This window comes from Panthera pardus, unplaced genomic scaffold, assembly GCF_024362965.1.
Source record: "Panthera pardus isolate Hobbes unplaced genomic scaffold, ASM2436296v1 HiC_scaffold_8, whole genome shotgun sequence".
NCBI classification, from domain to species: domain Eukaryota; kingdom Metazoa; phylum Chordata; class Mammalia; order Carnivora; family Felidae; genus Panthera; species Panthera pardus.
In genome coordinates this window covers 44,841,383-44,865,577 of record NW_026527013.1, presented here as the reverse complement: position 1 = coordinate 44,865,577, position 24,195 = coordinate 44,841,383, and the positions used below count along the sequence as shown (strand labels likewise).

The following is a 24,195-nucleotide window of genomic DNA, read 5'->3' as shown; positions in this document are numbered from 1 at the left end:
ACTCTCGGAGGCTAACCTTCCACATTCCATCAATCCAGAAGTCTTTGTGTAGCTGAGGGTACTGAACTCAAGGGCCTGTCAGGGCCAAATAGGTAGCAAATGAAGTGGCATGATAAAAGGGAGAAGGAAGGGAGAGGCAGGTGCCTTGCAGGAAAGCCCTCCTGCCATCTAGGAATGTAAGTCTGGGATAGAAAGATATTCTGATTTCTCCTTAGAAAATCTGGAAATCATCATTTTATCTGAAATTGAATTTTCAAGTGCTGGCAACAATTTAAACATTGTTTTTGCAATTAAAAAAAGAAACAAAAAAGAACAAATGTGTGAACCAAAATAAGTCTGTTTTGAGGCTGTTCTAACCCATAAGCTACCACTTTTACAACTTGGGGTGGAAGACAAAAGGCTAGGGAACCTGGAGGTGGTGGCAAGGCCTTCCTTAAGGACAACCAAAGGGCATCATTACAATTTGAGAGAACTTGACCTCCTCCTGCCTTCCAGTCTCAATTATGAAAATGTCCACCAACTTTTTTTGGATTACTGAAGTAAAACTGAGATACAACATTGTATTATTTTCTACTGTACTATATAATGATTCAACATTTATATACACTGCAAAATGTTCACCACATTAAGTCTATTTACCATCTGTCATCATACAAAGTTACAGTATTTTGTTTGTGAAGAGAACTTTTAAGATTTACTTTCTTAGTTACTCAGATTTGCAATTCAGTAATTCAGTATCATTGACAACAGTCACCATTCTGTTATATCCCCATGACTTACTTATTTTATAACTGGAAGCTTGTACTTCTTGATCCATTTTGACCCATTTTGCCTTCGCAGAAGCCCCCTGCCTTGTGGTAATCACCAATCTATTCTCTGTATCCACAGGTTTGGTTTGGGTTTGTTTGTTCATTTGTTTTGTTTTTTGGATTCCAGCTATAAGTTAAATTATGCAGTCAGTATTTGTCTTTCTCTTTCTGACCTTATTTCACTTAGCATCGTATGTTCTAGGTCTATTCATGATGCCACAAATGATAAGATTTCATTCTTTTTTATAGCTGAGGAGAATTACAATGTGTGTGTGTGTGTGTGTGTGTGTGTGTGTGTGTGTGTGTGTGTGTATAACATATATACGTACGCATACACACCACATCTTCTTTATCCATTCATCCATCTATGGTTGTTTAGGTTCTTTGCCTATCTTGACTACTGAAAATAATGCTGCAATCAATATAGGGATGCATGTATCTGTTCAAACTAGTGTCTTTATTTGGTGTGGGGGGGGGGGTGGAGATAAATATCCAGAAGTGAAATTGCTGGATCTTATGGTATTTTTTTTAATTTTGTGAGAAACCTCCATACTGGTTTTCACAGTGGCTGCACAATTTTACACTCCCACCAACAGTGCATGAGGGTTCCCTTTTTTCCACATCCTTGTCAATGTTTTTTTTTAATTTTTTGTCTTTTTCTTTTAACTTAAATTTTAGTTAACATTACTTTTTGTCTTTTTGATTTTAACCCTTCTGACAGGTGGGAAATGATATCTCATTGTGGTTTTGACTTGAATTTCCCCAATGATAGGTGATGTTGAACACCTTTCCACTGTTGGCCATGTGTATGTCCTCTTTGGAAAAATGTCTATTCAGATCGTCTGCCCTCATTTTAACTGGGTTTTTATTTTTATTATTATGTAAGATCTTTACATGTTTTAGACATTAACCCTTGTCAGATGTATGACTTGCAAATGGAAGTTACCTTTTAATTGTGTTGGTTGTTTCTTTCACTGTGCTGAAGGTTTTTAGTTTGATGTAGTCCCAATAGTTTATGTTTGCTTTTGTAACCATTGCTTTTAGAGTCAGATCCAAAAGAATGTCACTTAGAGCAATCTCAAGGAGCTTACTACCTGTGTTATATTCTAGGAGTTCTATGGTTTCTGATCTTACATCCAAGTCTTTAAATCATTTTGAGTTAATTTTTTATTTGATGTAAGATACTGACTTAGTTTCATTATTTTGTATGTGGCTGCTTAATAAATAGTTCCCAACACTATTTATTAAAGACACTGTCCTTTCTCCATTGTTTATTTTTCACTGCTTTGTCATAAAATGACCATATATGCGTGGAGGTTTATTTCTGGGCTCTCTATTCTGTTCCAGTGATCCAATGGTCTGTTTTTATGCCAATACTCAAGTGTTTGATCACTATACCTTTGTAGTACTGTCTGAAATCAAGGAGTGTGATGCCTCCAGCTTTGTTCTTTTTTCTCAGGATCACTTTGCCTATATAGGATCTTCCATAGTTTCACACACATTTTAGTCTTTTGTTCTATTTCTGAGAAAAATGCCTTTGGAAATTTGATAAGAACTTCACTGAATTTGTGGATTGCTCTCAGTAGTATAGACTTTTTAATGATCAATTCTTTCTTGCTTTCAAGTGTATCTGTCTTTCACATCTTTGGTTAAATTTGTTCTTAAGTATTTTATTCTTTTTGATGCAAATGTTAATGGGGCTGTGTTCTTAATTTCCCCTCAATAGTTGTTAGGGAATAAAAATACAACAGATTTTTGTATATTGATTTTGTACCTTGCACCTTTACTCAATTTATTAGTTCTCACAGTTTTTTGGCGGAATCTTTATGGTTTTCTACATATAAAATCATGTCATCTATAAAGAGTGATAATTTTATGTCTTCCTTTCCAATATGGATGCCTTTCATTTCTTTTTCTTGTCTAATTTCTGGCTAGGACTTCTAATACTATGCTCAAGTTCAGTAGAAAGAGTTGGCATCCTTATCTTATTTCTAATCTTTAGGGTAAAACTCTCAGCTTTCTGCCACTGAGTATGATGTCAACATCATAAACTTCCTTTTTCTTTTTCTTTTTTTTTTAAATAGGCTTTACTCCCAGTGCAGAGCCCAATGTGGGACTTGAACTCACGACCCTGAGATCAAGACCTGAGCTGAGAGCTAGACACTGAATTGACTGGGCCAACCAGGTACCTCTACATCTTTAAAGACAGAGGAACGAGAACACAAAAGATGCCATTAAATATCCCATTCTTCCCAAGGATTATTAATGAAGACTGAGTACCATGATGTAGAAAAGAGATAGCATTACTGGCTTAGTAGAATCCATGATGGAAAAGTAAGCTAATCAAACAAGCAATTACAGTACAGTGTGATTTTCATTCTGTCCACAGTGATATAGGCATTGGAAAGAAGCCTAAGACTAACCTAGAGAAGAAAAACCATAGAAAAATCCTCAAATTTTAAGTTTTCAGTTAGCAACAAAAAGAGTTGATGAAAGATGGGAGAAGGGGGCAGGGTGGGGAGAACATGATATTCCTAAAAGAAGGAATATAATGAGTAAAAACAGGAGAAAATGGCATATTTAAACATTTTTTTTTTATAATTCAAGTTATTGGAACGTATTTAGGAAGCTGTGGGGTAGGGGAGAAATAAAGGTTGAGAGGTAAGCAATGGTCAAATAATATGGAACCTTCTAAAGCCATACCGAATAGTTGGGAGTTGATCAAAGGAAAACAAGGAACAATGGAAGATTTATAGCTGTTTGTGATAATCTGATTAGATTTAGCAAATGGTTTAGGAAGATCACTCCTACTACCTTGTCTGGGATGGACTGTAAGTAAACAAGTCTAAGGAAATCAAAACAGAAACTAATATTAAGTTTAAGAACATTCAGAATACTGTGGAATAAGAAAAAGCCATAACAATGAGAAAAAGAACTGGCTCTTCCTGGAGGACTAGAGACTATCCAGAGCAGAGGCTTCCCCTAATTTACCTATATGCAGACCTCATACACACTAACACACCCATTCAAGACTGGGGGAGTCTCTTACATATCAGAAGACCCAAACACCTAACCAAAAGATTCATCAGAGGTAATAAATAGTTACTGTTTTTAGCAACTGAATCTGGGAATAGTTTATTACAGAGCAATACTTAACTCGTCAAAATACTTTACTCAATCTTGGCTTACAAAAAATATCTAAGAAACCAAGTAAAATTAATTTTTTCCTATTTATTATTGAGGGTATTAAAAATAATCTTCCCCTAAGAGTCAAAATCATGTGCTAATATTTACCCAATGTCATCAACTCCTGTACTGATTAAGTAAGATTATAATTTTTATCTTGCTTGGAAAATAAGTTGTCCATCAAGAAATAAATATTATACCTTTTAACATAATATATCCCCTATATTAGGGAATAAAAAAGAAATGTTGAAATCCCAACCCTTAGGTCCATGAATGTGATCTTATTTGGAAAAAGGTTCTTGCAGATATAATCAAGTTGAGACAAGGTCATATTGGATTACTGTGGGCCCTCAATCCAATGACAGGTGTCCTTATTACAAATACAAACTTAGACACAAGCACACAGGGGAGAAGTCTATGTGAAGACAAAGGGGGAATTGAGTAAAGCCATTACACATCAAAGAACACGAAAAACTGTGAGCAGCTACCAAAAACTAGAGGAATCAAGGACAAATTCCTCCTTTAGAGCCTTCAGAGAGTAAGACCCTACCTACCTTTCGATTTCACACTTCTAAACTATAGTACTGTGAAAAAATCAACTTCTGTTGTCTTAAGCCACTCAGCTCATTGTACTGTGTTACAGCAGTGTTAGGAAGTAAAAACAGAGACTTTTTGGATCTGATTATTTTATGAAGGAAAAAATGCATTTATCATAGACCATGAGTTATACTGCTTGTGTTTTAGCCCTAAAGGCTTCAATTTTAAGACCTGAATACCTATAGAACCTAGAAACTAAGTATTTGTGTTTATTTGACTGATAAAATGTCCATTCCTTTAAAACCATTTGGCAAAAATGTAACAACCTTTACTTTATTCCCAATAGTCTTCCCATGATGCCAAATTCAGAAGTTTTTGAATTATCAAATTAATGTGAACCACAGGAAAGCTCCCACAAGTATCTTCTCCAGAAAGACTTGGGAAAGGTCTCAATTTCCTATTGTCAATCTTAGTTTACATGTCAATCTTAATTTACATGATGTAAATATCTTCATTAACTTCAACCTTCAGAAAAACATTAAAAATGATCTTATGGTATCACTCTGCAAGGAAAGGCTATCAATGTTTCCATAAAAACTAAGGATGTTAATCAAAGGTAAGGTGAAATAAGGAAAATCTCCCTTTGTGGGAAGCTTACCTTTTAGGGAAGTTCTTGGGACCACATAATGTGGAGGTATTGTAGGTCAAAGATTCCTGGAATAAAAATAAAAAATATGCAAATAAATACACTTTTCAAGTATAAATAAGCTTATGTGCAGCTGATACTTAACTACTGCCATTCTAAAATTAAATTAGGAGGAAATGAAAAATAAATATGGTTGGTATAAATGTCCACCTTGATAAAACTGCCCACATTAGGAGCCAGGATACCAGGTTCCTTTCTCTGCTTTGTCTCCCACTAGCTATGTGTCTTTTGAAAAGTCAGTTCAGCACTCTATCCTTTCTTTGTTAGTATAATGGCTCTAGGAGCCTGTGATATTTTGTGGTATTCAGATTCAATAAAAAAGACTACTTCTAAAGAAAGTATATTACAAAAGCTTATAAAATAATGAAAAGGTAAACAATGAACTAGGAAATATCTGGTGGTTTTTGATAGTCATATGAATGAGGGTAACAGTAACAAAAACAAAACATTCTTTCCATAAATATGGTATTATACCTTCTCTTAAAGCCACCAAGTTAAACTTTAATTGCAAAATAATTCTGTGCCTGAGAGTATTTTCCCCTGAAGCAATACTGTGTCCATCTAAGGAAAATATAGATATACAATATTACTGAGAATAAATGTATATACTTATATCTTCATGTTTATGTAACATGTGCATCCTCTAACCAACTTTCTATGGTAAATAATTTTACTTCTGAGCAAAATAACTGTCTTATTTCTTTTATAATTAAAAATATCATTTTCTGTAGATACATATAGATTGGCCACTCAGAAATATCATTACACAAGTCTAACCTAATTTACATATAAATGTAGCATAATTGATTAGGATAGAAATACTATATTTTCTTGATTAGCCATAAATACAATATCACTTCCTAAGATTATAATAATTTACCATATATTAAGTACCTAACTACCTTTACTTTCAAGTTAATATCAATAATGTCCAGGAGGTAAGGACCAAACATGTCTTTTTTATATTGTTAATATATACAGAAATTTATCTTTTTTAATGTCCTTTAGTACATATTTGCTCAAAATAAATAAAGTGCCACAAATGATTATGACAAATGAAAGGAAGTATTTCCTATTCAACAGACAAAAATCCTATACTCAAGTTAATAATGAATCATAAATAAATCACCATTTGTTTTATTTTACTATGGTCAATCACCAGCTGCATGTATGTGGATTGACCACCAAAGTTCAATATGTACCTAAAAGCCTCACTTTTTCTTGTATTAAGAGTAACCACTGATTAGAAGGTAAAGTTTTATTTATAGCTATTGGCATCATTTGCAACTCTAACTCACACATCATTAACAACAGTTGAAATGATAATAATCCTGAAAAAAAACAAAAAACACAACTTTGGTCAAGGTTTCATTCTTTCCTTTCAAATCTTACCAAAACTTGACACACACACACACACACACACACACACACACACACACACACACACACACACACATATATCCTTCACAGAATGAAAGTAATATTATATTTGTCCAAATGAAGGATATAGATTTGAAATGAAAAATTAGGTTCTAACTTTATTCATGAAACAATAATCAAGTTCCTATTATTTAAAAGCCCAAGATCCAGGACAGCTGCCTGAGATGGGATGCTGGTTCAATTATTTACTAGTCATGTGATCTTGACCAATTCATTAACTGAAATAAGCCTCAATTTCACCTGTAAAGTGGGGACAATAGCATTATTCAGCCACAAAGAACAACTGAAAATTAAATAACATAATGCAATTTAGGTATTCAGGCTCCTACCTGGTATATGGCACTCCAGTAGTAATATTATAGTAACAGTGGTAAAAGATTCTCATATATTATAAATGGTTGCATGAAGGACAATACACACAAAAAGGAAAGTCAGCACCTAAAAAACTACATACTACCAAATATTTTCTCAATGTCTAAAATATTTAGCATTAAATTCACCCCTCTGATTTTTGGATTTGCTCCCAGAGGAAACACTGGCCAAAAATAAATTACCTGTTAGATGGCCTAACACAAATACATTTATCAGACTTGTTAGCTATTATGGAGCAAAGAACAATGCCCAAGGGAATGGAAGGCAAGATGGAAGGGCTGGAAAAATAAGGAGGAATATGTGGGACTGATCCCAAGAAGGTCTCTGAATCAACATTTGCACCTTAAAGAACTTGCCCCATCCAAAGGTCCTGGAAAGGACTGCCCTATGTACTGTGTAATTAAAACTAATTGGCTGTAGCAATTGAACAGGGAGGAATGCTTGACCCACATTAAGCCTAATAGGATTCTCTCTTAGAGACTGTAAACTGTACCAATGAGATAAAGGCAAGTAAAGGTGAAATTATTGTAAAAGAAACTAGTCTGTTGAGAGAATCAGAGAATCAAACAGTCATTCAGAAAAAACTAGGGTTGGCATAATATACACCCTTAATTCTGATCCCCATGAGAAACAAGGGATTAAATAAAAGGGGTGACAAGTAACCGCAGTCCCTATGAGGTCAGGTTTTACCTAGTTTTCTCTTCTTATGTAGATCACAATCATTTTGCCTGGCATATGGTTTCAACAACCCTTCTTTTCACTTGAACTAGTATAGATTTCTGTAACTTGCAAGTAAATGGTTGCTGGTTAAGGAATGAGCCCAGTGAAGGCAACCTTTCTGGGAGTAATATATAAGTTCAGGTATGTGCCTAAAGAAACTGGGGAAGTCATGTAGATGAGTAATAAAAAGATAAAGCATGAGCCCCATGTTGGGCTTTGTGCTGTCAGCAGATTCACTATTTCCCTCCCTCTCTCTCTCTTTCTCTCTCTGCCCCTCTCCACTCACACTCTGTCTCCCTCAAAATAAATATTTAAAAAAAAACATACAACAGAAATCACCCCACAACACTATTTGAAAGAAAATCTATACACACAAATTTTCATGACTCATAAATATGATTCATACTCAGCTGTTTCTTTACTCTTACAGACCAAGAGATTTTATATTTACATTTATTCATTTATTCCAAAATAGTTACTGGGAAAAGAAACAGAACTTTATTCCTAACTTCATGGTATTTGCTGACAAATCAAGCTACTACTCTACATAGCCACCAACATCCAAACAAACAAACATCATCGAAATAAATGTAAAATTGTAATAGACTATTCTCTGTATTTGAGACTGTTTGCATTTTGTTGTTGTTGTTGCTCTTGTTTGACTTTAGATTCACATATAAATGAAATCATATGTTATTTGTCTCTCTTTGTCTGACATATTTCACTTGATTTCATACTTTGGGGCTGAGTAATATTCCATTGTGTATATATACACCACATCTTATCCAATCAACTATTGATGGGCACTTAGGTTGCTTCAACATCTTGGCTATTATAAATAATGCTGCAAAAAACACAGGGGTGCATATGTCTTTTCAAATCAATGTTTTCATTTTCCTAAGGGAAATACTCAGAAGTGGAAATACTGGATCATATGGTACTTCTCTATTTTTCTGAGGAAACTCCACAATGTTTTCCACTGTGGCTGTGTCAATTTACATTCCCACCAACAAGGCACAAATGTCTCCTGTTCTCTACCTACTCACCAACATCTGTTAGTCCTTACCTTTTTTGATACTAGCCATCCTATTAGAGGTAATGTTGAGGTTTTGATGGTTGAGAGTAGAGAGTTAGTTGAAATAGGTTAAGAGGACTAAAAGGTACAGACTTCCAATTACAAAATAAATATGTCATGGAGATGAAAAAAGGGGAATATAGTCACTGATATTGTAAAAGGTTTTTGGTAATGACAGATGGGAACTACACTTATGGTGAGCATTTTGCAATGTATACACTTGTCAAATCATTATGTTCTACACCTAAAACTAATATATATAAACTATACTTCAATTTTTAAAAAGTCATAGCATATTACTTTGGAAAAAATCCTCTTTACAAAACCAAAGCATTTCAGGAATGTAATGAATCTCATCATCCTGTTATATAAAGCATGTTTCTAGCTTGACACTAATCACAGTATGTTTACCACCCACCCCACACACAGACACCTATCTTTTATCTTTTATTGTAGGAAAATATGCATCTGTTTTATCTTCTCTTATTCTTCAATTTGAAGTTGCACAGTACAAACTAGTCCAAAACAAGTGTTCCTTAAATATGTGCTGAATGAATGAATGGATCCAAATTAAAAACTAAGTAAAGGATATGCAACTTAAAAATTAATTCCATTTCCAGTGTGTGTTTTCTTGACTGCTCTTAAAAGGAAACTTCTAATGATGCCTAGATAGGTTGAAGAGTTCTTGATTTTATAATTAGGAATTACTTATTCTTCATTGGAAAAAAATGTTGAACAGTCATATTCTTTTATCGGGGGGGAATGTGATTTAGTTAAAAGTTTCCACCTCAAATGTGCCAGCATGCTCAGAGATGAATGAAGTAGATAGTTACACAATGTCATTCCTTGAAAAGGTGTAAAGATACATGCATTATTCTTGGCTACTTTGGTGCTGTTGTACACAAGGAAAGACACCATACATCCATTATAGGCAATGGGATAATAGCCTCTGCTGGATAAGAACCAGAGGAAAGGCTTTCATTTCATTCACTTCCTTTAAGTTCAGCTTCCTTATGTATAAAATGAGCCTAATAATTATGTATGTACCTTTCAGTATTTTCATGAAGGCAGAATGAGATAATCCATGCAAAGGACAGTGCCCAGTTTATGATATGCACAAAATATTTAATTATTTTTAAACATCATTGAATATTTATTAAATTTTCCAATGTTAAGTCCATACCATTTACCTGCTATTGTAACAGTCTTAAATTATGGTTAAGTTTACTTGTGGATTTTATTATACACCCCAAAAAGTCACATGTGTGAATAGATAGGAAATTAATGCATGAATAAATGGATGAATTTCTCTCTGTCCAAAATGGGTCTAGGAGTTTGGTACAAATCAGCTGGTGTCATCAGCAACACATTGATTTTATTACAATACAAAGAAACCAGAAATCCACAAATGACTGCAGAGCTTCTTGGCTAAATGTAGCTAGAAAGAGGCAGCAGCTGGGATGGCCTAGGTCAAAACAGATGACTTTAGAGAACAAAAGGTCCTGATCTAGACCCTTCCCAAATACTTCATAGGTAAAAAGTGTGTTGGGTATTTATTTAAGACAAAACAATCCTTCCCAAGTGACAGTTGATAGCATGAAAATAGTCGTAATTAAAATGTTCAAAAAACTAGTTGAGGCATCCCGAATTCTTTCAGTTCTCACAGACGTTGGTTCCAAGATGGGGGCGGGGGGGGGGGGGCGGAGAAGATAGTGGTCTCATCACTTTAGCGATCTTTTTTCCCTTTCATTAGCGTCAGGCAGGTGTCTATCTAATAATAAACATACACAAGACCACTGTCAGCCACAAGGGTCCTTTAACTGTGATCATCCTTCTTATCATGACTTTAAGTAATCAGTAGGTAACACATGGATTCTGAAATGAGATCTGAACAGGCTTTGCTGCTTATCTTCTACATAAATTCAAGCACATTATTTAACCCCTTAAAGTCTCAGTTTCCCCACCTAAAATACAGGAAGAATATCACCTACCTTGCAAGATTCTAGTAAAGATAAAATGAGAGAAAGCATGACAATTATCTGATCTCTAACAGGTATTCAATAAGTGAAACCAAAATTATTATATTCTTTGAACATGAAAGGAAGGTATGTAGTGAGAGGGAAAAAATTCAGTAAGTTTCCATATTCTAAAAGACCATTACATTTAAAGGGATTTCCTTACATCGATCCTACTTTATTTAAGTTATTGACCTCATTTTCCATCACTGAATTAGCAAGTACTTTCTTCTCACGGGTGTTTACTTCTTCCACAGGAATTTAAAACCCAACCTGAACTTTCTGTGGGAGGTAAAGGTCACAAAGACATTAAATTATCCACGTGTATTTTCTAAATTTCTTTTGGCTTTGCTTGATGTTAATTTAGTATTAACATCCAGGCTACTGAACTAATACTAAGCTAGAGATTACATTTATATGCATTTTCAGTGGGAAGTGGGATGCATTTCTTATTGTGTAATCTAGCTACAAGCAAACAAATGGTCATTTGATTCTTTTATCATTATCCCAATGAATAATATCAACCACAGAGATCACTAATGGGTTCCCCCCACGCACTCAAAGTAAACAACAATACAACATGATACATAACAGGCTTTAGAGTTATTAAAAGATAATCATATCCTTGGGACTTTCACTGGGCATAATAAGTGGCACTGCTAGCATATGATTATCTCTCGATAACAAGGGTCCCTGCAGTTTTCACAAAGTGAGAAAAAAAAAAACTCATTACCGTAGGGAAAATGTGTATTTATTCTACTGAAACATAAAGCTGACAATTTAAGCTAATGAAGAGTGGCTCTCCCTGAGATGACAATATTACACAGTGTTGGAGGTTTCATATCAAAGTTACACAGGCACCATCACTTTGAGGACTCTGGCTTGAAGAGCCATATTCTAGAAGACTAATTTCTGGGGTTTTGACTACAAAGTAAACAGGACTCAAAGATGCTTAACAGCCTAAAGATCTATGCATCTATTTAAGACAGAGAAAGGACTGACAATAGTGATTAGAATGGCTTACATTGCTTATCAGTTGTAAAGTTAGAAACTTGAGATTCTGAGCTTCACAAGTTGTCCCTATGTAACATAATTAGAGCAGCTCACTTGAGGGGCTATAGACAGATGGTCCAGTCTACATGAGCTCCCAAGACAAACAACCAGTGACATCAAAATAGGAGATGGTGGTGTATGGATTTAGAAATAGAAGAGCAGGAGAAACAGGCAGGCATCCTTAGCACTGTTCTCAAAGATAGAATAAAAAAGGTTTATACACAAGAAGAGAGCTTTACTTAAGGTTAATTCAGCAAGAAAACTCAACTCACCTAAAATTACTCAGAATGGTGGTACTTTCTGATCTCTCTACCTCCTAAGAAATAAACAAAAACTACTTCTCAAGACTCCACTTATTAATCCATAAAGTGGGTAAATTACAACTTTCTTCAGAATTACTGAGAAAATTAGGGGCACCTGGGTGACTTTAGTCGGCTGAGCATCAGACTTCTGCTCAGGTCATTATCTCAGGGTCTGTGAGTTTGAGTCTAGCATTGGCTCCGTGCTGACAGCTGGGAGCCTGGAGCCTGCTTCGGCTTCAGGCTTCAGTGTCTCCTCCTCTCTCTGCCTCTCCCCTGCTTGTACTCCCTCTCCCTCTCCCTCTCCCTCCCTCCCTCCCTCTCTCCCTCTCTCTCTCTCAAAAATAAACATTAAAACAAATATTAAGAAAATAATTACCAGGAAAATTAAATTCAAAAACTGAGTTTAAAAGCACCCTGTAATTATAAAACACTCTATATTTGTCAGATATTAATATTACCAGTATTTGGAGAGACTACTTTCATAAACCTTAAAATGAGGTGAAAATGCATCATTTCTCAAAGGTTCTGCCAGTGATGTGGCTTAACTTTGTAAGAGATTATGCTAGTGGAGAATACATAATAGTTACTTTGCCATAATATGTTTGGAACTGCAAACTTGGCATTGTGACCCATGAGACAAAGACCTAAAAACAACCTAAAGTCTTAAAATATGTGCAAAGGTATGAATTTTAGGAGTTTACAACAACAAAGAACCAGAAATTCCACTGCTCTAAGTCAGTGACTATCCACCAGAAGCAATTTTCTGGCAAAGTCTAGAAACATTTTTGGCGATACAAATTTGGGGAAAGGGGGTAAGGGTGGTTTACTCCTGGCATCTAGTGGATAGATGACAGGGATGCTTGCTAATCTTCCCATAATGCAGAGGACCCTGTTCTAAACAAAGGCACTATTTGCACCTAACTTATAATTTGAATGATCTGTATCACTAGGTGTTCACATCAATGATTCAGTGCTGTGAAAAACTACTCCATCTGCCTCTACATCCTAGAAATACACATGGAAAATAATTCTCTTCCAATTATTGAAGCCCATATACAAATAGAGGCTTCTTAGCCCTTTACATTTCCACTAAGGAAAATTATCAGGTTTGGCTACATTTAATTCTATCTCTCCCATTGGGAAAACAGGGGAAATGTCAATGTGTTGGTGATGTGCAAAACCAGAAAATGAAATTTTCCAGGGTTTACCATTATCACAAAAAATTGAAACAGTTATAATGACAACCTGTCACTCTGCATTTCCAAGACATACATTATGCCAATGCTTGACATTCCACAACAGCCTAATGTGTCACATTATGTGACGCGGTAAAAAAAATATATTGGACACTTAGAATTTGATATTTCCTATAAGTTCATGCTCTTTATCTGAATTTTACCAATTCAGGGAAAGGAAAAACCTAGATGTCTGCCCAGCAGATGGAAGACAACTGAAATGGAGCAAAAATCACAGCATGTAACTGTAGAATGATAGGATCCAAATATTTTCACACGGCTAATTTCATATACTCTAAGAAGAAATACAGCATACAGTAGTGATAGAGTACAGACTCTGGCTTTCAGAACTCAATTCTCCATATTCTAGCTGAGTGACTGTCAGGAAATTACTTACTCCCTCTGTGCCTTATTTCCTTCATGTATTAAATGAAGGTACCAATCTTATTGTCTCCTAGGGCTGTTATGAGGATTATATACATTAACGTTTACCAGGAGTTCTATAGACAGTAAAGGCTATTAAGTGGTTTTATTTATTTATTTATTTATTTATTTATTTATTTATTTTTATTATATGAAATTTATTGTCAAATTAGTTTCCATACAACACCCACTGCTCATCCCAAAAGATGCCCTCTTCAATGCCCATCACCTACCCTTCCCTACTTCCCACCCCCCATCAACCCTCAGTTTGTTCTCAGTTTTTAAGAGTCTCTTATGCTTTGGCTCTCTCTCCCACTCTAACCTCTTTTTTTTCTTTTTTTTCCTTCCCCTCCCCCATGGGTTTCTGTTAAGTTTCTCAGGATCCACATAAGAGTGAAAATATATGGTATCTTTCTCTTAAGTGGCTGTTTTTAATAAAAAGAAACACCTCTAGATAAAAGAGTTCATTATCTCATTTTATAGAAGAGGAAATCTAAGTCCTATGTATTTACATAACTTTTCCAGATATCACTGATTCCTTGAGGTTATTCTTGGGGACTGTTCTGTTCTCATAAGTAGCAGTGGACTTCATTCCTGGAGACTGCTGTGCAAGTGCTCACTTTGGTGAGCATGAATTAAATACACAGTGCATAACAATATGCAGTAAATGACATAATGGAACATAGGGTGAAGGAAACATTGCCGGCAGGCCTGAGGGGCTCACAATCTGGTTCAAGACAGAAAATCTGTTCATGGCCATACACGACTTGTACACACAGGTATCCTCTGCTTTTTGAAAGTTCATGTTACACCAATTCACTTTTAGGAAAGACCTACATTAGCAGAGTGCCTGTGTTCCCTAACCAAAAGAAATTCTGAAGAATTTCGCTTTTATTTAAAGAATGGCAAAAAGCACAAAGTGTTCAGTGTTTGTATTGCGTTCGGTAGTTATGGAGTCAGTGCACACCCTGAGCACACTGCCAAGCTCCCTCCCAGGAACTACAGTGAGCATCAAGCCATGGTAGCTTTGACACACAACTGTGACTGAGAGAGTTTGTGGTTCACTTTGATTTATTTTGTGCATCTGTTAACAAGATGTGTCCTAAGCTATCAGAAAAGTCTGAGAGAAGTCATTTTTGGGGTCTGAGAATGCTCAAAATTTTTCTATAGAGACTAATGGTAACTGTTTTTTGCTTTATGCCATTAGGGCCATGAAAGATTTCATAGAAACGCTCTACTTTCACAAAGCAGGGGAAACCTATAATGGAAACCATGGGGTAAGGCCTCTGAAGTGCAACTTCAAACTGGAAAAATAGGGGTGTTAGGGGTCACAGTTTTCAAACATGTGGCCATAAGACTTCTGGCCATACTATTATTTTTATATAGTATAGTACATACTATTTTTATATAGTATAGTACATACTATTATTTTTATTTTCTGAACATTTTAAATCTATGTGTACTTACATTTGTATGAATATGTGTATATTTATTTTTGTATTTATTTTCCATTTATAACATTTTCTTCTATTCATATTATTGATATTAATGTTCTTCATAGGCACAATTTTAAGTAATTAAAAAATTCATTAGATTGGGGTGCCTGGGTGGCTCAGTCAGTTAAGTGTCTGACTTCAGCTGAGGTCATGACCTCACAGTTTGTGAGTTTCAGCCTGGCGTCAGGCTCTGTGCTGACAGTTCAGCCAGGAGCTTGCTTCAGATTGTGTCTCCTTCTCTCTGCCCCTCCCCCATTCATGCTCTGTCTCTCTCTCTCCCCCAAAAACAAATAAACATTAACTTTTTTTAATTCATTACATTTACAGAAACGTTAAGTAGAATAAAGGATAGTCTAGTATGCACCTATGTTAAAAAATATGACCATGGTATATAAATGTCGAGAATTGGGAGAAAATCAGTATATACAAAGGGAAATTCTGTATGAGTAATTAGGTGTAAAAGCCTAGAATGGGGTTTACAAACATGGCCCCTGATTTTCCCTAGAATCAAGTATTTATTGTGGTTCTTTGGAGGAGGGTTACTAGTTCCCACCAGGCACCTGAGAACGTGCATCCTTTCCCATAACCACTGTTACTCATGGTCCAGAAAGAGAACTATAACATGGTTTTCTTTAAAGACAGAAGTACTTATTACACAATGACATATTTTTGAAGGGAAACACATCCACAACAAAATGTAAAATATAAAGCATGACTTCATTTTCTTTCTCAAAGAGGAAGAGACCTGCTGATGTAAAAGCCAAGTGTCTCTGAAACAAATGGCTGCTGAACCTGAGAACAAATCTTAAAGGTCAGTATGTGTTTACAATATCATCGAATATTTTGCTATTACCATGAAGAATGAAATAGCAACTAAGCAACATGAAGGAGATGAAAGAAATAATATTTTACAACGTAGTGAATTGAGCTACACACACAATAATTTCCAGGATTGATTTCCTGTCTACTTTTGAAGCAAATAGCCATCAATTTGGAAATCCATGCACAAGTAGGTGAAGAACGCAAATATTTCCCACTCAGTGGGAAATTTCTTTAGCTTTCTTGAAAGAAACTTAGCACAACACACACACACACACACCTACTAAGAATTGTATAATTCATACCAACTTGAAATTTCCCTAGCTCACTATAAATCGGTTATGGCTTAACTGAACTCCAAGGTAGGCAGTGCAACATTTGAAACACTTGGAAAAATCATATTGGTGTTCCACATCTTTGTAGGTAGAAAACTGTTCCTTGTGTAGTCCAGATCCTAGAAAGCTTGGTGAACTGATAAAGAGGCTTTAGGGTTACAGAAATGCTGGTTCAAACCTAACTACCTCATTTATTCATTTATGACCAGAGGCAAAGTAGTCTTAGTGTCAAACTCTGCATTTGTACAATAGAGGCCATGATACGTTTATTGCCCAGGGCCTAGTACATAGTACTAACTCAATTATAGTAGCAGCCATTCCTATTCTTGCTTCAACTGAAACCCCACTGTCTCATTCTCTCTTCATAAGGGACCAAGTCACCTGATGACTGAGATGTCAGACTAGGGAGGTTTTAGGGATCAATGCTCAATTTCTCCTCATAGTGGTCATCTGCAAAAGTATATTTCCTTAATGATTTTGTTAATTCCCTAAAATAAATATTTCTTCTTTTCACTCTGAACCATTATAATTTTCAAAAAAAAGAGTTCAAATACTATAGGAAAAGTTCCACATTTTCGATAGTACACTTCTGTTAAAAAATAGCACAACAATAACATTTCTAATTATGCATGTTTAGTTGTAAACTATAAACATGTATTAGTATCTTATTAAGTTATACATATAATTAAATATAAGCAATTATTTAAAATTATATAAAATGTAGAAAGAGAAATTCTCATATGCTTCCTAACATATGAGTCGTTTTTTGCAAAAAGGGACTTACTATTCTTTATAAGAAGGGACTATTACTATGTTAAAAGGACTTACTACTTCTTTACAAATTAGTAAAGAAATATTTTGTAAAGAAATATCTAACTATAGATAAAATTGAAGACTTCTAATTTTGGCCTCAGAGTAATGGGTATCACATCTACTATAGAACTGAACAAAATATATGAAAAAACTGATTTCAGGCATTAGACAACAGACAGCATAAAGCTGTGATCCTTTAGAGAAAGGACACACATGAGGTAAGCTCCTAGTTTTTCCTGACTACTTCTGTGGGCATTATCCAAACCACAGCAAAGAGAAGTGAAGCCCAAAGCAAAAGCAGTGGTCTCGCTGTGTGAAACAAATTGGAGTTTGGGGCTATTTAATACAGTTTGGAATTCACACAGTTAGATATTGAAAAAGAGGGCACTGCCCAAAGAAGGATCTGTAGACCTTTGTTTGCATAGAGGTCCAGATGATTTGTCGGCTGAACACTACATTGCAGGGCACCAGGCAAGTTTCCACAAGGCCCAGCAGAGCAGAGTCACTGGGGGAATTGAAATGAACAGATTCCACAGCTTTTCTGGGGCTGGAGATACTGGAGTTCCAAAAGCCAGAGTGGAAAATACATCAGGAGCACTCTAAGTATTCCAGTGAGATCTTAAAAGGTTCACTCTTAAATTTTTGAGAGTCAAAAAACCTATTTACATGGGTTCTGTTCTGTCTACTGACATTTACTGTAAGAGAAATTAAAAATGAAACTTCTAAAAATACTCATTCATTTCACAATGAGAATAAATCCACTCCATATTTACACAAATTGCACATCGTAAGGAAAAATAACTGTATTATCTGAAACAAAACAAAGAGATGGGGCGCCTGGGTGGCTCAGTCGGTTAAGCGTCGGACTTCAGCTCAGGTCACGATCTCACAGTCCATGAGTTCGAGCCCCGTGCCGGGCTCTGGGCTGATGGCTCAGAGCCTGGAGCCTGCTTCCAATTCTGTGTCTCCCTCTCTCTCTGCCCCTCCCCCGTTCATGCTCTGTCTCTCTCTGTCTCAAAAATAAAATTAAAAAAAAATTTTTTTAAATAAAAAAAAACAAAACAGAGATTACAATTCATGTTTTACACGTTCGCAAATCGTTTAAAGGTCTGCCTCAACTGAAGATAAGTGGATCCCTCTATTTTTCTCTACATTTAGTTTTATGTAATATCACATGTCATGCAGCCTCTAGAAAAGTCCACTGAACACTTGTGAGAAACTGAGACAAAGACAAATACTGGGTGACACCTGGGTATCTCGGTTAAGCATCCGACTCTTGATTTCTGCTCAGGTCATGTTCCCATGGTTTATGAGACTGAGCCCCGAGTAAAACTCACACTGACAACAGAGAGCCTGCTCAGGATTCTCTCTCTCTCTCTCTCTCTCTCTCTCTCTGCCCTGTCCCTGCTAGCACGTGCTTTCTCTCTCCTCAAAAATAAACAAACTTGAAAAAAGAGACAAATCTTGGTATTATGAAAAAAAGCTTTCAAATGAATAACCACTTGAAAATCTTGGTTAACCCCACAGGGTTCCCTGGATTAGACTTTGAGAACTATACTAAAGATACCTTAGAAGTAGAAAGAAGGAACACCTGAGAGAGATTAGAAGACCTAGAAAATTTATGTGAGGAAATTTGGGGGAAAGATTTTCATTCAGAAATTTCAGCACAATTTTCTTTTCAAAGGCTCTCTGATTTGCAAGGGAATCATTCTTTGTGATTCTGTTTTCAGAGTTGCACAATTGATGGGAGAAGGAAGGGTGGATAGGTATTAGCTGACCTAGGCTGACCCATCCCCCTGTAAAAGTGCCTGAATCAAGAGAACATCTAAACCATAAGCAGAGTGAAATATTTCCTGAGTTTCATCCATGGACTTAGGAAAGGTGAGTTCTTTACTTTTGGAAATACACTCAAGGTTCATGGGAGCCAACTATCTCTGTCCCAGCAATAGACAGGAAAACAGAGGTCAGATACAAAGAGAAACAGTCCAATGAGACAGAAACAGTCCAATACAGTTCAAACAGTCCAGTTTGAACCCCTGGACTCAACTCGGCTTATGGTGAATCCCTGGATTTGTCAATTATACAATTAAAAGTGACACCAAAAGAATCTTGGTAGTATCCAGAAAAATGACATTCCTGCCCTAAATAAAGAAAGCCACATCTAAAGTTGCCTCCTTATGCTTTTGGCTAACAAGAAAGCAGAATAGTGTTCACAAATTTCATGTCTCACAGAACACAAACAGGATGTGCACTATAAAATAGGAGTTTGTGTCTGCCTTAAAAGAAGCAATGCTAGGGCGCCTGGCTGGCTCAGTCAGTGGAGCAGGCAAATCTTGATCTCAAGATTGTGATTTCAAGCCTCATGGTGGGTGTAGAGATTACTTAAAAAAATGAAATCTTCAAAAAAAAACCAGGAAGCACCGTCATGGGAAAAATACAGACACATGGTCTAACTATTTTATTTTCTCCATCATTCCTCTACTCTCACCCCATACTCTGCTCTGAAAATCTAAGCGTTCCAAGCCAAACCAATGCCATGGCCCTGGGATTCATCTCATACTCTAGACAGAGCCTCTCAACGGGGAGCAGTTATGCCCCTCCCATACCACAGGACACTTTACCATGTCTGGAGACATTAGTTTAGTTGCAGAGGGTGTGTTAGCGGCATCTAGAGTCCTAGGATAAGGCTAAACATCCTACATTTAACAGAATATGTTCCCTAACAAAGGACTATTCACTCCAAAATGTCCATAGTACTGAGAATGAAAAGTCCATATCAAGGAAATAACCTTGGTGTAGGAATTATTTTCCACCATTTTCCTCCCCTGCCCACAAGCATAAACACAGAGCCACCTGCATGAAGCAGTGGAACACCAACACTGGCTGCTACCAACACAGAGATGCTTACACCAACCCCACCCTCCTCTGCTCTGGAGGGAATGCTTTTCTCATTCAGGTTTTCCTAAGTTCCAGCACAGCAGGCCCCTTACCCAGAATACCAGCACAAACCTTTAACCCCACCACATCTCCTAACCACAGAGTTTTGCAGGGTCTTAGTTCTGGACTTCTGGTAGAGTTGGTATCAGATCTCATTTCACAAGCAGACTAGAGCACATCCAGTTAAAATGTGCCACATTCAGGGGTAAGTGGGTGGCTCAGGCAGTTGACTGTCGAACTCTTAATTTCAGCTCAGGTCAAAACCTCACGGTAGTGAGACTGAGCCCCATGTTGGGCTGCACACTCAACATGGAGTCTGCTTAATATTCTTACCCTCTCCTTCTGCCCCTCTCCTCTGCTCGCTCTATCTCCCCCCTAAAATAAATTTTTTTAAATGTGCCACATTCAAGCCAGAGACCAAACACTGCCCACAGCAGACAAAGAGAGCCTCTGCAGACAACTGGCCTGAAAGACAGAGCAGCTAAAACACAACAGCACAGTGCATGCAGGACACATCAGAGACATTCCCACAAGTGCCAGGCATGGGTACTATATGACCTCCTCTTCTTAAGGCCATTAATTTCATGAGCAGGAGACAAAACTGACTTTGCTAATACAGCAAAGAAGTCAGAGACTTACACAACATACCAAGACAGAGGAATTTATCTCAAATGAAAGAACAAGACAAGGTCACAGAAAGAGATCTAAGTAAAACAGATGTAAGTAGCATGCCTGATGGAGAATATAAAGGAACAATCAAAAAGATACTCACTGGCCCTGAGAATAGACTAAAAACCAAAAATTAGACCCTTACCACAGAGATAAAAGAGCTTAAAAAGAATCAACCAGAGAAGAAGAATGTAATAAATGAGATTAGAAACAACCTGATGCAATAAACAGCAGGCTAGAGGAAGTAGAGGAAGGAATTAGTGACCTAGAAGACAAAATAATGGAAAATAATGAAGTTGAATAGAAGAGAGAAAGAAGAATGAAACATAAAGAGAGACTTTGGGAACTCAGTAATGCCATCAAGTGTAATAACATGTGTATTATAAGAGTCCCACAACAAGACAAAGAAAAGAGGGCACAACATATTTCAAGAAATAATAGCAAAAAACTTCCCTGATCTGTGGAAGGAAACATATATCCATAGCCAAGATACACAGAGAACTCCCAGCTAACTCAACAAAAATAGGCCAATACCAAGACATATTGTAATTAAATCTGCAAAATATAGCAATAAAGAAAAGAATCCTAAAAGCAGCCAGACAAAAGAAGTCTGTCTCTTACAAGGGAAAGCTCTTAAGGCTAGCTGGAGTTTTTTCCACAGAAACTTGGCAAGCCAGAATGGATGGCATGATATACTCAATGTGTTGAATCGCAAATATCAGCAGCCACAAATACTCTATCCAGCAAGGTGACCATTCAGAATAGGAGAGATAATGAATTTTCCAGACAAACAAAAACTAAAGGAGTGCATGAGCACTAAACCAGCCCTTCTGGTTACAGTGGGCTTTTTGAATGCAAAGGAGAGACCAAAAGTGAAAAAGACAAGAAAGAATCAGAGAAAAATCTCCACAAACAATGACAAAACTGGTAATGAAAAGGCAATAAATACAGATGTATCAATAATTAGTTTGAATGTAAATGGATAAAATACTCCCATCACAAGACATAGGATATCAGAATGGAAAATAAAATAAGACTCCTCTATATGCTACCTACAAGACACTCACTTTAGACAGATTACTGCAGATTGAAAGTAATGAGGTGGAGAAACATTTCTCATGCAAATGGATATCAAAAGAAAGCTGGCGTAGCAATAGTCATATGGGACCAACTAGGCTTTAAAACAAAGACTGTAACAAGAAGAAGGGCATTATATAATCATAAAGAGGAAAATTCAAAAGAAGCTCTAACAACTGTATGTATTTATGCACCCAACATGAGAGCATCCAAACATAAAAGGAATTAATAACAAATACAGTAAAACTAAAGGATAATAACAAAGTAATATTAGGGACCTTTAATATCCCACTCATATCAATGCTCAGATCATCTAAACATAAAAACAACAAGGAAACAATGGCTTTGAATGAAAGACTACACCAGATGGACTTACCAGACAAGAACATTTGATCCTACATTAGAATAAACATTCTTTTTAAGAGTACATGGATCATTCTACAGAATGGATCACATATTAGGTCAAAAAACAGACCCCAACAAATACCAAAAGTTTGAAGTCAAACCATGTACCTTTTCTGAAACTAGAGGTCAACCACAAGAAAAAAATTTAGAAAAATCACAAATACTTACAGGTTAAACAACACGATACTAAATAAAGAATGGGTCAACCAGGAAATGAAGAAAAAATTTAAAAATGCATGGAAACAAATGAAAATGAAAACACAATGGTCCTTTGGGATGCAGCAAAAGCAAGCCTAACAGTGAAGTATATAACAACACAGGCCTACCTCAAAAGCAGGAAAAATCTCAAATAAACAACTTACCCTTACACCTAAAAGAGCTAGAAAAATAACAAAAGAAACCTATCACCAGAAGAAGAAGGGAAATAATAAAGATTAAAGCCGAGATAAATGATAGACACTAGAAAAACAGGAGAACAAATCAATGAAACCAGGAGCTAGTGTTTTGAAAAAAATCAACAAATTGATAAACCTCTAGCTCAACTTATCAAAAAGAAAAGAGAAAGGACCCAAATAAGTAAAATCACAAATGAGAGAGAAAATAATAACCAACACCACAGAAATAAAATTACAAAAGAATATGAAAAACTATATACCAACAAATGGGACAATCTGGAAGAAATGGATAATATCTAAAAACATACAAACTACCAAAACTGAAAAAGGAAGAAACAGAAAACTTGTACAGAATGAAACCAGCAAGGAATTGAAACAGCAATCAAAAATCTTCCAAAAAACAAAAGTCCAGGACCAGATGGATTCACAGGCAAATTTTATGAAACATTTAAAGAAGAGTTAATACCTGTTCTTCTGAAACAATCCAAAAAATATAGCAAAGAAAGGACAACTTCTAAGTTCATTCTATGAGGCCAGCATTACCCTGATACCAAAACCAGATAAAGACACCATTAAAAAAAGAGAACTATAGGCCAATATCCCAGATGAAAATGGATGTAAAAATTCTCAATAAAATACTAGCAAACTGAATTCAACAATATATTTGAAAAAAAAAAAAAAACACTTGTCATGATCAATTGAGATTTATTTCTAGGTTGCAAGGATGGTTCAATATTTGCAAATGAATCAATAGAGTACACCACATTAATAAAAGAAAGGATAAGAACTATATGATCCTTTTCATAGATGCAGAAGAAGCATTTGACAAAGTACAAAAGCCTTTCATGATAAAAACTCTCAACAAAGTAGGTTTTGAGTGAACACATCTCAATAAAGGCCATATGAAAAACCCACAGTTGATATCATCCTCTATGGGTAAAAACTGACAGCTTTTTCTCTACACAGGAAAAAGACAGGGAGGTCCACTCTCATCACTTTATTCAACATAGTAGTAGAAGTTTTACCAACAGCAATCAAACAACAAAAAGAAATAAAATGCATACAAACTGGCAAGGTAGTAGTAAAATTTTAACTTTTTGACATAATACTCTACAGAGATAACCTGAAAGACTCCACCAAAAAACTGCTAAAATGGATACACAAATTAAGTAAAGTCACCGGATAATCAATCAATGTACAGAAATCTGTTGCATTTCTATACACCAATAATGAGCAGCAGAAAGAGAAATTAAGGAATGAAACCCATTTACAAATGCACCAAAAGCAGTAAGATACCTAGGAATAAACCTAAGCAAAGAGGTGAAAGATGTGTACTCTGAAAAGTTTAAATTAGTGATGAAAGAAATTGAAGAACA

General features: G+C 35.9%; 1 protein-coding gene across 5 annotated transcripts in view; it reads right to left on the bottom strand.

The window, feature by feature from the left end:
* Positions 1-24,195, bottom strand: part of LOC109254642 (contactin-4) — an 893,345-nt gene that overhangs the window by 659,638 nt on the left and 209,512 nt on the right. For all 5 annotated transcript variants that reach the window (XM_019428738.2, XM_019428734.2, XM_019428733.2 and 2 more), the window contains one exon: positions 5,191-5,246. The gene's annotated coding sequence lies outside the window, so the exon portion shown is untranslated. The remainder of the gene's footprint in view (positions 1-5,190; positions 5,247-24,195) is intronic.